This window comes from Ostrea edulis, chromosome 2 (genome assembly GCF_947568905.1).
Source record: "Ostrea edulis chromosome 2, xbOstEdul1.1, whole genome shotgun sequence".
In the NCBI taxonomy this organism is placed as follows: Eukaryota; Metazoa; Mollusca; class Bivalvia; order Ostreida; family Ostreidae; genus Ostrea; species Ostrea edulis.
In genome coordinates this window covers 59841871-59858581 of record NC_079165.1, presented here as the reverse complement: position 1 = coordinate 59858581, position 16711 = coordinate 59841871, and positions in this window count along the sequence as shown.

Below are 16711 nucleotides of genomic sequence, written 5' to 3'. Positions count from 1 at the left end.
ATGTGCATGAAAAATTGTCTTGCATCTATTGTAATACATTGGACAGTAAAAACTCTAGTACAAATTTTTCTGACTAACCTCTTTATTTCTTCTATTTTCTCTTGCCAGTGGACATCTAGGGTCTGGAAATTTAAAATTGGTTTCTCTTTCCCGTCACTAATCATTTTCAATTTATTGCTATCGGCTCCACTAATGGTAAATTATAACAAAAATGAGGTGTAACGAGGGGGCATACAAAAAAAGACTGTCAAACTACTGAAATAGTGCACGTATTTTTTAATTATATAAAAACTAAGATGCAGTGATGTATTTGAGTAAACTTTTAAAACAGCCATGTCTTTGATGAACAAGACAATGGAGGTCAGTACTTCGATTAAGTACACGTTCTTTACTTTTAGTAAAATGCTACATGTAATTGATTTTAGCACGCAAGATGGAATCATATATGTTCATTAGTCGGAACAGGCATGCATGAGGAATGAATAGAACTAGATCATAAAATACCAACGATTCCATTCATTTTGCTAAAATAACGATATCACCTATTTCCAAATGGCGTTGAACCCTGGTTTGTCTAAGGAATTATGCAACAGGCTGACACTATCCGAAAACCAAGCATGCATACACTGCAATTTACTATACTCAATAATTATGCATTCAAACCGGTGAGTGACCATCCTAAATTATGGCCCGCCAGAATTTTAAGCCTGTTAATGTGAAATTTAAATCTAATTTTCCCTATCTGGATACGATTAATCCTCATTAGTGTAGGACGATACCAGCATGTCCCTATCAGGTATGTATGAATGTCTTTCAAAACAGATGCACTTTCTCGCTAATCAGGAAATATTGGACTTAGGAAGCGTGTGTTTTCTTTACTACATAGAAATGAATTAAACACTGCCTACATCTATATCCCAGTGTATCAAAATTTACCTGTTTAAATTTACTCGACATTTGTTAAAGAGTTTCATCAGTCACTTTACGTTTCAGGAACAACATATCCTACTTAAGAAATATTTTTTAAAAAATTGTTTAAATTTTTAGTAAAGTATTACAGTAAAAGTAAGCTGAATATTCAGTAGACTTACCGAGTCCTCCGATACCTGGTCACCCATCACTTTACGTTCCAGGAACAACATATCCTACTTAAGAAATATTTTTTAAAAAATTGTTTAAATTTTTAGTAAAGTATTACAGTAAAAGTAAGCTGAATATTCAGTAGACTTACCGTGTCCTCCGATGCCTGTTCACCCATCAGTAAGCTGAATATTCAGTAGACTTACCGAGTCCTCCGATGCCTGGTCACCCATCAATAAGCTGAATATTCAGTAGACTTACTGAGTCCTCTGATACCTGGTCACCTATCAGTAAGCTGAATATTCAGTAGACTTACCGAGTCCTCCGATGCCTGGTCACCCATCAATAAGCTGAATATTCAGTAGACTTACCGAGTCCTCCGATGCCTGGTCACCCATCAATAAGCTGAATATTCAGTAGACTTACCGAGTCCTCTGATACCTGGTCACCTATCAGTAAGCTGAATATTCAGTAGACTTACCGAGTCCTCCGATGCCTGGTCACCCATCAATAAGCTGAATATTCAGTAGACTACCGAGTCCTCCGATACCTGGTCACCCATCGTTGTTTGCAGCTAGAGTGCAAGACCTAGTGAACAGTAATTAAAGACGCAAAATTCCGTTCACTGTATGATTTAACAAGCATTCTGAGAGTATTGCATGACAATACATATTCCCCTACCGGTTGCAATAATCATTGGACCTCAACAATATTTTATATCATTATATACAAATGCTTGAAGTTTTAATGAGTGTTGTACTATTATGTACAGAAATAAGAAACTTGGACGTAAACTTTAAGCTGGTGTGGATGTGACTCCACTAGTTCTTATCAACTTTAAATATCTGTAAGCGCAACAAAAAAGTTCAGATACTGATAATTCACGCTATAAGTGCAATAACTTGGTGAAAAATCAACAGACCAAAACCAAATTCAAATTTGATTTGTAACTTGTTATGGCAAAGCAATGTACCAAATATCAAATGAATGTCTGCAAGCGCAACAAAAAAGTCCGGAAAACTTATAATTTATGCTATTTTTCTAACTCCAAGGGTCATAACTTAGTGAAAAATCAATGGACCGAGACGAAATTCGAACTTGATTGATAGATTGTAAATTGTTCAACGTCCAGCTTGATGATTTTTAACTCTGACATATGGTGACGTCACCACTGCCGATGAGGGGTTGGAAAATTTAGGCCTATCCTATGATGATTAAAAAATTATAATGAATTCTTTTAACAGAGGCTAATTCTAATGAAAGTTAAACACCGGGTTATTGAATACTTAGTGTTCCCCCAATAATTATCAAACTTACTGGTAAGTAGGTTCCTAATATTCAACAGTCGACATCCAAAAGATAGACAGATGAAGAAATTGACGTGTATTCTTACACAATTTATTGTCGATTTTTTTTTTATATCTCAAGCTACGGGCCCATCAATCCACATATCTATTTGCCAGGCTGTTAAATCTATGTATTTGCTTTATAAATGACATGAATAAATATTTATTGCAATACCTAAATGTTGCTACATATAAATCTTGTTTTAAATTATAGAGTTATTCATTAAATTAAATAATTGATCATAAACTCATAATTGCAACTGCTATGGACTTAAAACTATACTTCAATCTTTCACGAACATTTTCTGCAGACACATGTACGCAAATCTGTGGGAAAAGTCAAGTTCTTCAATGTAGATTTTCTGGGACTGTATTTTGAACACCTCCTATTCAAAATATATTAAGAAGCATATGCGTTGCATTCAAATTGCTATTAAGAATCTGGATTTTTTCTATGGAAATAAATAGATAACATAAAATAATTAAAATTCACCAGAGAAAAAAGTCAAACACCTTCTATTTGATAAAAATCTCAAATCATCTCACACGTTGTATTGGAATTTTAATCCCCAATATAATGACACACTTTCAAATAAGAAATAAACTATCTAATACGGTGAAATTGGTAATGGTGATAACTTCTAAAGGATGATGCGATTTTTATTCACAATGTCCTCTGGGAAGCGTATAAACATTTACGATTATCCGTCTGGTTTCTCAAAAAGTGATCTCAAGTTCATTTGTACAAATTCTAGTGGGATATGGCATCTGTTTTGTCTCTATATAAAAGGTACTCTAAGATATCTAAGAAGTGCAAATACTTTTGACATTAAAGTTGACACCATAAACCATTATTCGTTAGATAATATTACGACTGCTAAAAGTGCTGACACAAGGATATTTTGGCCCAAATTCATCTTAAAGCTATCACCACTAAAGCATCTTTAACAAAAATCATCCGACAAAACCAACATACCAAAACGACATTACTGATTGTCTGCATACTAATAAACAGTATCTATATAAGGTCGCACAATCACAACGGTAAATTGTTAAGTTCCCCGAGTAGATTTGTTTTATAAGACCTACTGATAGCTTCAAGATTCCTATTCAACGCTTCAATCAGAATCACAATTCCATTTTACCTCCATGATAAAGGACTAAGGACTGAATGTACCAAATGCAGTCCTGTCAATCATATAAAAAACAATCAATACTAATAGTCTTCATTAACTCATTTTGTCTAATGACACTTTCAATACTGAAGTTTTGAAACCCGGATCAATTTTTTTTTAAGGAATCCTCACGAACAGAGTTATAAATGCTAAACCTGGGCATGACATCTCAAATTCCTTCCCTTTTCAGTCAATAATTGGAATTTATATGGGCGCCATGCATATCTATATGATAGCTACTGGCTTATAATACAATTTGCTAATTCTTGCGAATAGTAATTCCTTGAAAAGTTACATAGGGACCGGAGATACAGTAGGACGGATGGATGGTGTTGACTATCTATATACAGATGCATTTGATTGACTTAAATCATTTTTTGAAACTATCTTTGAAATACTTCAAATTGTTTGGCCTTCAAAGCCGCGTAACATTCTTGCTTCAGCTTTAGACACATTTAATGTCCAGCCAATAGGATGGATAAATATGAATTACCGCACCAATATACTGGAGTCCTAAACGTCGCAAAAACCCTTAAAGATTCATTGCTGGATCGAGTAAATGTTCTACCAAGCCCCTATCTTTGCTCCTCACGAAAATATTAACAGCTGTGAAGGAGAGACTTCAAACGCATGGTGCCACAACATATGCCAGAAGTGGATTCTAAATTAAAAAAAATTTTTTTTTAGTTCATTCGAAATCGTCAAATCCTTCTCAAATTAACGCCATCAGAACGTATGACTTTTCAACACTTTACACGACCATTCCTCACGATAAATTAAAGACTAGACTTTTTGACATCATAGACAGTTCCTTCTTCAACAAAATGGGAAAAGGAAATATTTATATCTAGTGATCAGTCATCCACAAAATTACTTTGTTAAACGCCACTCTGATTCCACGCTCAAGTACTCTGAATTTGGAATAAAAAATATGTTGGAGTTCCTCATTGACAATATCTTGGTAGTCCATGGTGATCATGTTTTCCAACAGTCTATTGGGATTCCTATGGGCACGAATTGTGTTCCTTTGTTAGCTGGCCTGTTTTTATATTCTTATGAAGCAGTGTGTATTCAAATGCCGTTACATAGAAAGAAGAAAAAAAACCCTTGATGTGGCCTTCAACTCGACACTTTATATCGACGACGTTCTATCTATTGACAATAACAATTTTCATTCATATGTCGATTCGATATATCCCTGTGAACTCAAGATAAAAGACACCACGAAGTCCTCCACATTTGCCTCGTACTTAGATATTTTATTGAAAATGGATATTACCGGCCAACTAACAACTCAACTTTATGACATTCGGAATGATTTCAGCTTCTCCATCGTCAACTTCCCATATTTATTAGCAATATTCCATTATCACCTGTATATAGTGTTAATATCTCTCAACTGATTCGATACGCCAAAGCTTGTTCTGCGTATGATCAGTTTTTAAATCGAGGCAGGCTACAAGTTGATGTTTAAAGGGTTTCAACGGTCGTTTAAGGTCAGCATTTCGCAAATTCTGTGGTCATTATAATGATGTAGTTTGCCCATAGAACTTATCCTTGATTCAGACACCGTTTCATACCGATTGTTAGACCGTCCTTGGCACACTAATTTTGACTACAGATATTACTCCGTTTGCCTGATCAAGACATAGGGTCCAAGGCGTGTGTGACCGGTCGACAGGGGATGTTTACTCCTTCTAGGCACCTGATCACACCTCTGGTATGTCCAGGGACCCGTGTTTACCCAACTCCTTTTTATGTATTCCTTGTGGGAGTTATGAAATTAATCACTGTTCGTTATCTTCACTTTTCATTCAGTAGGCATGTTACTATATCATGCCAACTGAAACACATAAACAATTCATGTATGAGATTTCTTTTTAATTGTTGAATAAAGTTGAACAAATTAGATAAAATTTAAAATTTGTTACAATATTAACATTTTACTCTTTGATATACTATAATTACATTACTGTTTTGTATCAAGTCAATCATCAGAGATCACGCGGTTTTTTTTCTGGATGATGAATTTAAATCATTTTGGATGTTTAAGTTAGTTTTCCACTAAAAATGTAACCCTTCACAAACTTTTGGACTTGAGTTTGTGGCTCCACTGTTAATTAATTTGTTTCCAAACGCAGTATTATTTTCATTGAATTGAAACTGAGTTGAACATCTGGATTGTTATGCATGTGGAGCTGTTTAATTTGAAAGAACTGTCAAAATATTTTGTATCATGCGTCTCGTTTGGCGTTTCGTAATTTTTTTCTTTTCTTTGCATTGGTCTAGCACACGACATAATCATAAATATCTGTGAATGTTCATAACGGGCCACAGTAACCCTTGCTTGACGTAAGAGGTCACTGAATAGGGCGGTCTTTCGGATGAGACCGCAAAACCCGAGGTCTCGTGTCACAGCAGGTGTGGCACGTTAAAGATCCGCCTGCATAATCATAAATCTCTGTGAATATTCATAAACGGGTCCTTAGTACCCCTTGTTTATCGTAAGAGGCGACTGAATGGGGTGGTCCTTCGGATGAGACCCTAGCTGCAATAATGTAGCCCTATCCAATTTTTTTTATTCTGACGTTTTCGGGATAGGGCTACAATTCAATAGGATCTCCGTAATGGTGCAAAATAATTTTATGAATAACCGATAATAAACTCTATGTATTAGTCCCAAATGATGTTTACACCAAAAGGAGTACCAACTTTGTGCTCGGGCATGTCTAATAAAGGTGTTTTTCATTAAATATAATGTACAGCATGCAAAATTCTTCGTCTGTTCCGCCATGATTGTTATCGCGAGATCTCGTAGGTGGATCTAATGAAAAGCCTAAACATTGACAATCAGCGCGAAAATGTAGTTACTCGAGCCACTCCGACAAAGAAAGGAAAATCATATTGTTGCAGAAAGAATTTACACTCTGCTATTCGGTTTTTAACTTGATATTAAATTCAAACCTTTTCAATACCGACGAAATAGCTTTCGCCTCCATACTTGTCCATTGATGTAAATACTACCTTATATGGCATATGCAAATGACTTGACAACCGGAAGTTGAAACTTCAGTACATCAAACATGGCGCACAAATATGAATCGAGAAATTGGAATTTATCGAAATTGTTGAAAACGGTAGAATAGAGCCTCACAAATCTAAAGTTGCAGGTTGTAAATTTATATATTGACTAAGAAACATAGAATATCATTTTATTTACGTAAAGAAAGTCAGGAAATGTTTAGAATGAGCGCAAATGTTGCGGGAGTGAATCACTCCCGCATTTGCACCATTACGGAGATCCTAAGGAGTTGTAGCCCACTCCCTAAAAAAAAAAAAAAAAAAAAAAAAATCAGAGAGGGCTACATTATTGCAGCTAGATGAGACCCCTAAAACCGATGTCTCGTGTCACATCAGGCATGGCACGATAAAGATCCCTCTCTGCTTAAAGATCGTAAAGCGCCGAGCATAGGCCTAAATTTTGCCGCCCTGCACCAGTAATAATGACGTATCCATAAGAGTGAACAATTTCGAGCGGGACGTTTAAAAATATACAACCAACCAACCCTCCCTGCTCAAAGGCCGTAAGCGCCGAGCATAGGCCTAAACCAAAAACAAACAAACAAACAAAAAAACAAATAAAAAAAAAACAACCCCCCCCCCCAAACCCACAACAAAAAGAAAAAAACCCAAATGACAATGAAATAATTTCGACTCCTTTGTTCCTCACGCATACGTCAGATAGTGATGGAATCCTCTGAGCTTGTGCTTTATTCCATTGCGCTACGATGACCGAGAGGTTGTCAAATTCTGGAACAAAGAAATACATTGTATGATGATTTGTTGGTTGCATACTGTTTAACGTCCCGAAAAGCATCATAATTACAGACAAAATTACCGGTTCCTGAGGTACAAGTCAGTACAGTTCACCGTTTGTTTTAAAGTATTGGTCCAATCAGCAGTTTTCTAAGGCATGTTTGCAGACCAACTTCCAAACTCGAATGATTTATTTTAACATGGACGAATTAAAATGGATTGACTTCATCCTTACATGATTTTTACTCCGATCACATGGAAACGTTTAGAATTTATGAAAATTACTAACAAAAAGCGATTTTTAACGAATACTCGAATATGACAAATTGGTATGACCGAGCGATGGTCGAGTATTCGTTGACATCAATATTAAGATAATAACGTCTTCAATAGCATACCGTGGAGATCCGGGTTAGAACAGGCCCTCAGTACCCCCTTGCTTGTCGTAAGAGGCGACTAAATGGGGCGGTCCTTCGGATGAGACCGCATTAACCGAGGTCCCGTGTCACAGCAGATGTGGCACGACAAAGATCCCTCCCTGCTCAATTGCCATAAGCGCCGAGCATAGGCCTAAATTTTGCAGCCCTTCACCGGCAGTGGTGACCTGTCCATATGAGTGAAATATTCTCGAGAGGGACGTAAAGCAATATACAATCAATCAATCAATAAAATGATGGTAAACCAATTTCTGAGACAATTAAAAATTTGGAGATGAAGTTTAATTACAGCTATTATCGCTATTACTATCGTCATGGTACGCCCTGGATTTAAAGCTGACATGAATTAATAAATACGTACACCTTTCTCATCTTATCCGCCATATTTCTTTCAGGTAGCCTAATTTACTCTACCCGTATATACCCCAAATGTGATTGTCACACCTGAGTGATTTTTCTAGGTGGACTCGACCAGTGCACACCTCCGATAGAAATATATAGGGAATGAGAAACAAATAAAATAACATTTTAAAACATTATGCTTTGCTCAAAATTACAAAATATTGATTGTTTACTAATGCAACATTATAGAAGTTTAGATAAGTTAGACAAAAATGCAAAAAAAAAAAAAGAAAAAAAAAAAAAAAAGAAGCTTTTCTTGCATACTTCCAAGTGCATGCAAGTATTTGCATTTTCTAATAAAATAAATGCGGATAAATCATTTGCCAATTACATACTGATAGAATGGATAGGCAAAGAGCATAAAATATATTATTTATATCAATTCTTGCAAAATAAAGGTGCATATCATATGCATAATATGCAATGCACAAGGTATAATCGCCAAAAAAAGTATCAAATACGGGCGTCTATTCAACAGGTATCGGAGATGTGCACTTACCGAAAATATTAGATTCTCTTTATTCTGATAAATCCACGAAACAAAATGATAAACTCCATTTGTATCTCGTTAGAACTTTACAACACGTTGTCATTCCATTATACAGACTGCGACACACTTCACCCGTGCCAAACAGGGTGTCTTCAATCAGGGGAGATGTCAGAGTCGAAAATTTTTCCTGTATTGAATGCTTGTCTGGTCGAGGTTTTGCAGTTTATAGAAATCGGGAATCTAATATCTGGTTGGATATATTGCGTGCGCAATTCAAAATTTCTCGATGATCATATACAAACTTGGATATACAAATAAGGGAATAATGATCGAAAATATACATCTGTGTGCAAATGCGTGTATTACATTTGCAATCCATAATAAACAGTTCATTACACAAAGACACATATGAAAGGAAATTTATAAACGAAAATATAGTTTTGTTGTCTCTTTTGGAACCACATAATTATTTACGGTCTCTGTATGTCCATATTCATTGAGAGAGAGAGAGAGAGAGAGAGAGAGCGACCGTCCTACTTCGATTTATAATATATCATTTCACAGAAGGAAAGAAAATTGATCACTTATATAAATGTAAGCTTACAAGCATTAAAAATTTCCAGCTATTTAAAACTTTGTGATTGACAATATATTAGAAACTTACAGGAGTTGATGCTTATAATTGAATTCATTACAAATTAAAATTTTTTTTATTAGTTTGAACTGTGCATGTAGAATATACTGACTGTTGTATGTTAGAATAACGGGAAAAAAGTAAATTGTCAAAAAAAGTGGGGAAAGCAGACTAACCTTCCTGCCCACCCCAACCCCCTGTTTTCGTGCCTGAAACAACATATCAATTCGTGTTGAAAGAAAGGTGCATATCTACATTACATTAAATTCCAAAGGAGCTCGAATTCATGTTCCCCTATTAATTATTTTGTATGCAAGATTCGTTCCCGAATTTAGAATCATGCTTTGAGTCAGAGCAGAAATGAATTCATGTTGAAGTACATCTAGTTTGAATGCAAATGTTGGGTTCCCTCTTTTAATTTCATCAGACTCATTAGAAACCCCTCTCCCAAACTATGCAGCTTTGTTTTTATTGATATCTAAATCGGTATAAATGAATCCGGATATAAATTATTTAATGTTTTTTCGTGATCATGTAGATATTGATACTGATAATGAAAAAAGAAAATGTTTATACTCTTGCCTTCTGCATATCTTACTAATGCATTACAGTATATTGACATTGTATCATATCAAATAAAACCTCAACACGAATTTTACTGATTTATGCATACTAACATCTTATCGAATACATTTGAATTTGAAATTTCTACGTACAGCGGTATGGCCATTGCGCCAGATCTACGAAATGAAAATATTTATGAATAAATTACACTCAAGCCTCAAAGTAATCATTATGGCATGTTACAGAAACGTTAAAACACACAAATGCTATAGTCCTGCAATGCATGCATGCGATTTTTCTGAATACATGTATTTATGTATTCATGAATGAAGTTCCTACGCTTGAAAATATCTTGGTCTTTATGCATTTTGTTTTGTGATTTTGGTTTACCATTCCTTACACTGTGAAAATGAAGGAAAACTTGGTAAAGGGTGCAATTCTACATGCACCATACAATTAGTATACATGCATGTGTTGCAAAGCAAAATGTACATGTAATAACCAGACATGTATCGTCATTTTTCATGGGGGCGGGGTACAACAAGGGAAAAAATGGAAAATTGGATTCTTCAAAATTTCTTGCCATTCAAAATAATAATTAAAAAAGATGACAAAAACAGCCATAAAATAAAACAAAACACCCAAACAAACCAATATGTTTTGTCCGATGTTCAAAGTCCTAATGTGGGGGTGAAGGGTTAAAGAGTCCTTTACTTTGACTACCTCAATAATTTCCCCCTACACTTCATGTTCTTCAATCGTTGGGGGTCGGATGGGGTGGTTAGAGTCCTCTACTATGAGTGCCTCATATCCTCATTTTCTTAATTGGTGGTGGTGTGTGTCTTCTACTATTATATCAGAACTTTCAAGCTGGGGTAAGTGGGGGAGGGGTTGTCACTCAATGTATCTTTTATTTGCATTACAAACTAACAAAAAATGGATATTGTTATTAAAGGTTGGTGACAGACACTCTTGTCCTCTCCCCTTGATGTTCGATAACGACGCATAATATGATATACTCGATTATTACATTTTGTATTAGTACAATTTGCGTCGAGTTCGACGCAGAATGTAATAACGCAAAATGGCATAGATATATAAGATCTATTGAGCGCCAAATTAGCATAAAATGAAGTAATTGAAAATAACATTATTTAAAAATATGTTTAATTTCTAATTATTGCGTGCTTTAAATGAATCAAATAAATCTGTATTATCAATTAATGAGAGCAATATTGAGTTACTAGTACTGTTCTCTTTTTATTGAATAAACGATATCATTTGTCTTGATAAGAGCTCGATTATTACAAGATCATCGGTTATCTCTCTCTCTCTCTCTCTCGTCGTTATCTCGTTCTTCTCTCTCTCTCTCTCTCTCTCTCTCTCTCTCTCTCTCTCTCTCATCCCATACACTCGTACAGTGTTGTGTATATGCAAATTTATGTACCTAAATGATTTCCTGATTTGTAAATCTGCAATACTCTGACCAGTAAATCATATGGTATAAGGATTCATGCACAATACAGGGTAAATATTATACTCTGATACTTCCCCTGATTGAAGATAGCTGATCGGCACGGGCTAAGTGTGTCGCAGTCTGTACAATGGACAATGTTGTTTACTGTTGGAATGCAAATGGAGTTTATCGTTTTGTTTCATGGATTATGCAAATAAAGGGAGTTTTATTACTACTTAGAGTATTTTCGACAAGTGTACACGTACATCTTCGGTCCTTTACAGATATTACGAGTAGGCCCAGGTAAATAGTCGTCCGCATTCGATGCGTTTTCATGGCGAGCATACATGCCATTTTTATAAGTACAGTAGTATTTATGTCTTTGCCTTTTACTTGAAGTAATTGTGAATGGTATATATTGTATACTCTTTGCTTATTCCATTTTATCAATAGATAAAAGATGAAATATTTCTCCGCATTTTTGTATAGTTTTGACATATTTACTGCAAATGTACGCACGTTCACGTAAAGAAAAGGCATTCTATATATATTTATCCAAATATATATATTTAGAATGATTTACTACTGTACGATATGTTTATTATAATTTTGAGCACTGCGTGGTGTTCCAAAACGTGATTTCATTTCTTCTTGATGTCCTATAAATTAGTATCGTCGATGTACGTGTTACATGTATCTGTCGAAGCTACCCGCACAGGTAAATCGAAGACACTGATGTGAAGTGAAGCGTAGCAAAGCTCGTCCCCTTATATACCATGCGAACCCTGATACATGTAACAATAGAAATTCCAACTAATATGGCGGACTAACAGAGAAATATGGCGGACATATAGAATTATACTGTATTTATTAATTCATGTCAGCTTTAAGTTCATTTCGATTCTAACATAGTACACGTGGTCCGGCCTGTGGCTTTTGGTTTTAGGGTGTTGACATTGTTATGGGGTGGGGGGGATATGAAGTTTCGTACATGAAAGGAGTGACGGTTGGCGACAGGCTAGTTTGGCGTTATTAACGTTTTTTAAACCGTTCTACTCCTGTTGATGAAGGTATGCGATGGTGGCAATATAATGGGTGGCAAAATACCATTACATGTAACAAATGTGACCATGTTCTAGTTACCTAATATTTTATGACTTTCCGATATCGATTCTCTTGGCCGTTCATCTGGTGGACAACCTTCTGAAATGACATGTTACCGTATGAACGTATATTGACATTTCAAATGTCGACTTTTCTTTTTACAACAATAGATGCATATGGCTGATACAAAATGTAAAAGGAATTTTAGACATTAAATAAAAATATACACAACTGGAATATAAAAACAAGAGTACCGCAAACGGTACAAAATACGCCAGTGAAAATGTTTACATAGGGTGTTTTTCTTACGCCATAATTTGTAGAGCTTTGCTTCAGGTATTATCAGTCATCAGGCTGGGATTGCTTTCTTCGCATAATATGAATATTTCCTACAAATGGGCTAAGTTCAACAACCTGTAATTTTCATAAAAATAAAAGAAAATTAAAATCTTTGCCACATGCACATCTTACATACCCATACAAATATTCTGTAAAATCAGAAGGTCCTCACTTGAAAACTGTAGAAGGAAAAATAAAAGAGAAATCATGTACTCTCAATGCAATATTTGCTCAAAATGGACTAAGTTTAACAACCTGTAATTTTCTCAAAAATTGAAGAAAATCAACATCCTTGCCACATGCACATCTTCCATACCCATACAAAGACTCTGTAAAATAAGAAGGTCCTCACTTGAAAACAGTGGAAAGAAACAGACAAATCATGTACTCTATGTAATAATTCCTCAAAACTGACTAAGTTCAATAACCTGTAATTTTCTCAAAAATTGAAGAAAATCAAAATCCTTGCCACATGCATACCCCCATGTCCATATACACACTGTGTGAAATAAGACGGTTCTCACTTGAAAACTGTGGGAGGAATTCACCGGACAAATCATGTGCTCTTTATGTAATATTTCCTCAAAACGGACTAAGTTCGTACTCTTAAGTTATGTATCTTCCATATCACAAATATTTTCAAATAAAGGGGCAAAACTCCTGCATGAGAGGTCGAAAAATTGCTACATGATATACCGTAGAGTAGTCCAAAAAGAATCTATATAGCAAGTTTCAGCATCATATGTGACAGAGAAATGAAATTAGAAACAGAAAACCTCGAACGGACGGACGTACAGACATACGTCTCTTCTAAAGACGGGTGTATAAAAAGAAATGCATTGTACTAGTCAATACCGTATTTAAGGATGGATTCTTGTGATCATTCAGACACATGAGATGGCGTGTACCACATGTGCATGTATTTTCTTTAGTTAGGAACCGTGTAGGTCAGTAAGGCATATTGTTCTTTTCTACTTACAGTTGTGACATTGGCGCGGAATCTGGAGAATCTGAATCACGTGGGTTATTATTTCAGTGGAATCAACAACGTAGTCACTTTATCACTTCCCTTATTTGAAAAAGAAATGAAAATACTGACTTTTCTCACCAGTGGAACAAGATCAAATCAATAGATTTTCAAAACTATGGAAATACATGTACTAATTAGGTCGTAAATGACAAAAGTAACAGAGGATAATTTTTTTAAGTCCAGATGGAGCCAATTTAGATGCCCTACACCTAATCCCTATCATACACCGGGTCTTACACCCATCTTTATACATGTTATAATCTACCCAACGTGTCTGTGATGCATTTTAACTATAAATAAGTCTTTAAAATGATATTTTCAAAAACGGGGGAAATTATGTGATTAGAAAAGAATTTATCCAAGGGCAAACTAAATTATAACTACATGTATTAAATAGAAATGTTAAGTCCCAGTACGGACATGCGTGCTGTGTTACTTCTGCATCTTTATTCCTTAGATACCAGAACACAAATTAGAACGCTTCAGTATGAAAGGCGAAGATAACGAACAGTGATCTGCCTCATAACTCCCACAAGGAATACAAAATAAAGAGATGGGCAAACACGGACCCCTGGACATACCAGAGGTGGGATCAGGTGCCTAGGAGGAGTAAGCAGTGAAAGGAAGAGAGTGAGACTTATTAAAAGCATTTGAATCTGACAGGGCCGTAAATTAACCTTCAATTTGGAGGAGGCAGGAAATTAGGCGGGTGTCTGGGGGCCGCCCAGGCCCCCAGACGCTGAGCACATTTTGTGCACACTGAACACGTTTCGTGCAAAATCCTTGATTCTAGGGCCTTCTAAGATGTTACTTGACTAACTCATTCTAAAAGAAAGATTTGGAATGCTTTTTAAGGGAGGTATCATGTTCTTAGTTATTGGAAACAACATAAATTCTAATGAACTTTAAATTTTAATTTTTTTTGGCTCAAAAGTTGGAGGAGGCAGCTGCCTCCTCCGCCTCCATGTAATTTACGGCCCTGAATCACATCAAGATCCCCTTTCAAATCGAAATGTCACACATGATTTTGATACGCGTGTTAAATGATCTTACACAATCCCTACTTATGCTTGTGCGTAGCAGAGTTTCATTTTAAAAAAAACCAACAACTCAGGTTTCTCACGATGATAAACGTTACATTTTTTATGTAATAAAGTATCACTTACATGTATAACAAGAGGCCCACAGGCCTTATCGGTCACCTGAATACTAGTGAAAAAGTATCACTATTTCCATGGGCTATGACATCTAGAAAAAAAATTCCTGTTCTGAATATCTAAGCTAAATTCTAATGTTCAGCAACAGTATAAAACATGATCTGTTCTTAAAACTTCACTGCCCTCAAAAGTGCATACACTGATGAAAGGCTTTAAATAATAGGTGTATTAACATTAAAACATCAAAGTATATGACTAATTTGGACTCATCCTAAAGTCATAAATAACCCTGGGTTATGAAATTCACAATTTTTTGTACATCCTTTTCTGCTATTTCTAAGTATGCACTTAGATTTTATACAGTATCAGCAAACTTACACATAAATACTAAGTTTGGCCCCATCCTGGGGTCAAAACCCTTACTCTGGGGAAAATCAAATTTACAATTTTGGTAAAAGACTACCTGCTCTATCCATTTAGTTTCAATTTAGTATCAAAAGCACTAAAGAAAATGTTATTTAAGTGTTTTACACATAAACACTATATAACAAGTTTGGCCCCGCCCTGAGGTCAGAACCCCTACCCCGGGGATCATGAAATTTACAATTTTGGTAGAGGCTTTCCTGCTCTACATTACTATGCATTTAGTTTTTCTTATATATGTGTGGTTCTTGAGAAGAAGAATTTTGAAATTTTTTTATTTTTGGGCAGTTTTTGCCCCGCCCCTAAAACCCCAGGGGTGCAGGAATCCTGAAATTTACAACTATGTTTCCCTTGTTCTAAATATGTTTCATACGAAATTTGAAAACAATTGGAATGACAGTTATCAAGAAGAAGTTAAAAATGTCTATCGTTCACACATTGAATAACTGACCATTTCGGCCCCACCCTGATACCAAAACCCCTATCCCTGGAATAATCAAATTTACAATTTGGTAAAGGACTACCTGTTCTTTCTAAATATCTATTTACTTTCAATTTAGTATCAATAGCATTAAAGAAGATGTAATTTAAGTGTTTTCCACATAAACACTATATAACAAGTTTGGCCCCGCCCTGGGGTCAGAACCCCTATCCTGGGGATCATGAAATTTACAATTTTGGTAGAGGCCTTCCTGTTCTACATCACCATGCATTTAGTTTTTCTTACATGTGTGTGGTTCTTGAGAAGAATATTTTTGAAAATTGGTCAATTTTGGGCAGTTTTTGTCCCGCCCCTAGGGCCCAGGGGTGCTGGAGTCCTGAAATGTACAATTTTTGTCCCCCTTGTCCCAATGATGCTTCATACCAAATTTGAAAAGAATTGGACTGTTAGTTATTAAGAAGAAGTTAAAAATGTTCAATTGTTAACGCACAACGGACGACGATGGACATTCATTCATTCTTTATTTTTTCATTACATGAGATTATTGCATGTGAACAAATTATACAAAATTACACAGGATTAGAAATAAATAGAAAAATATATATATATATATAACTAAGTAGAGCGTCCATACATTCAATAAGAAGGACACAAGATATGAGTTGGCAATTAGTTGCCCCCCACTGGCATATGTTGATGCATGACGCGGTAGTAATGGGCAGAAGCATCCCGTAAAAGTTGATCGTTTCTAAACTTGAGAACTTCAACATCATAGACATCTATCTTTGTTCTTGGAGAGCAACCTAACAGGACAAC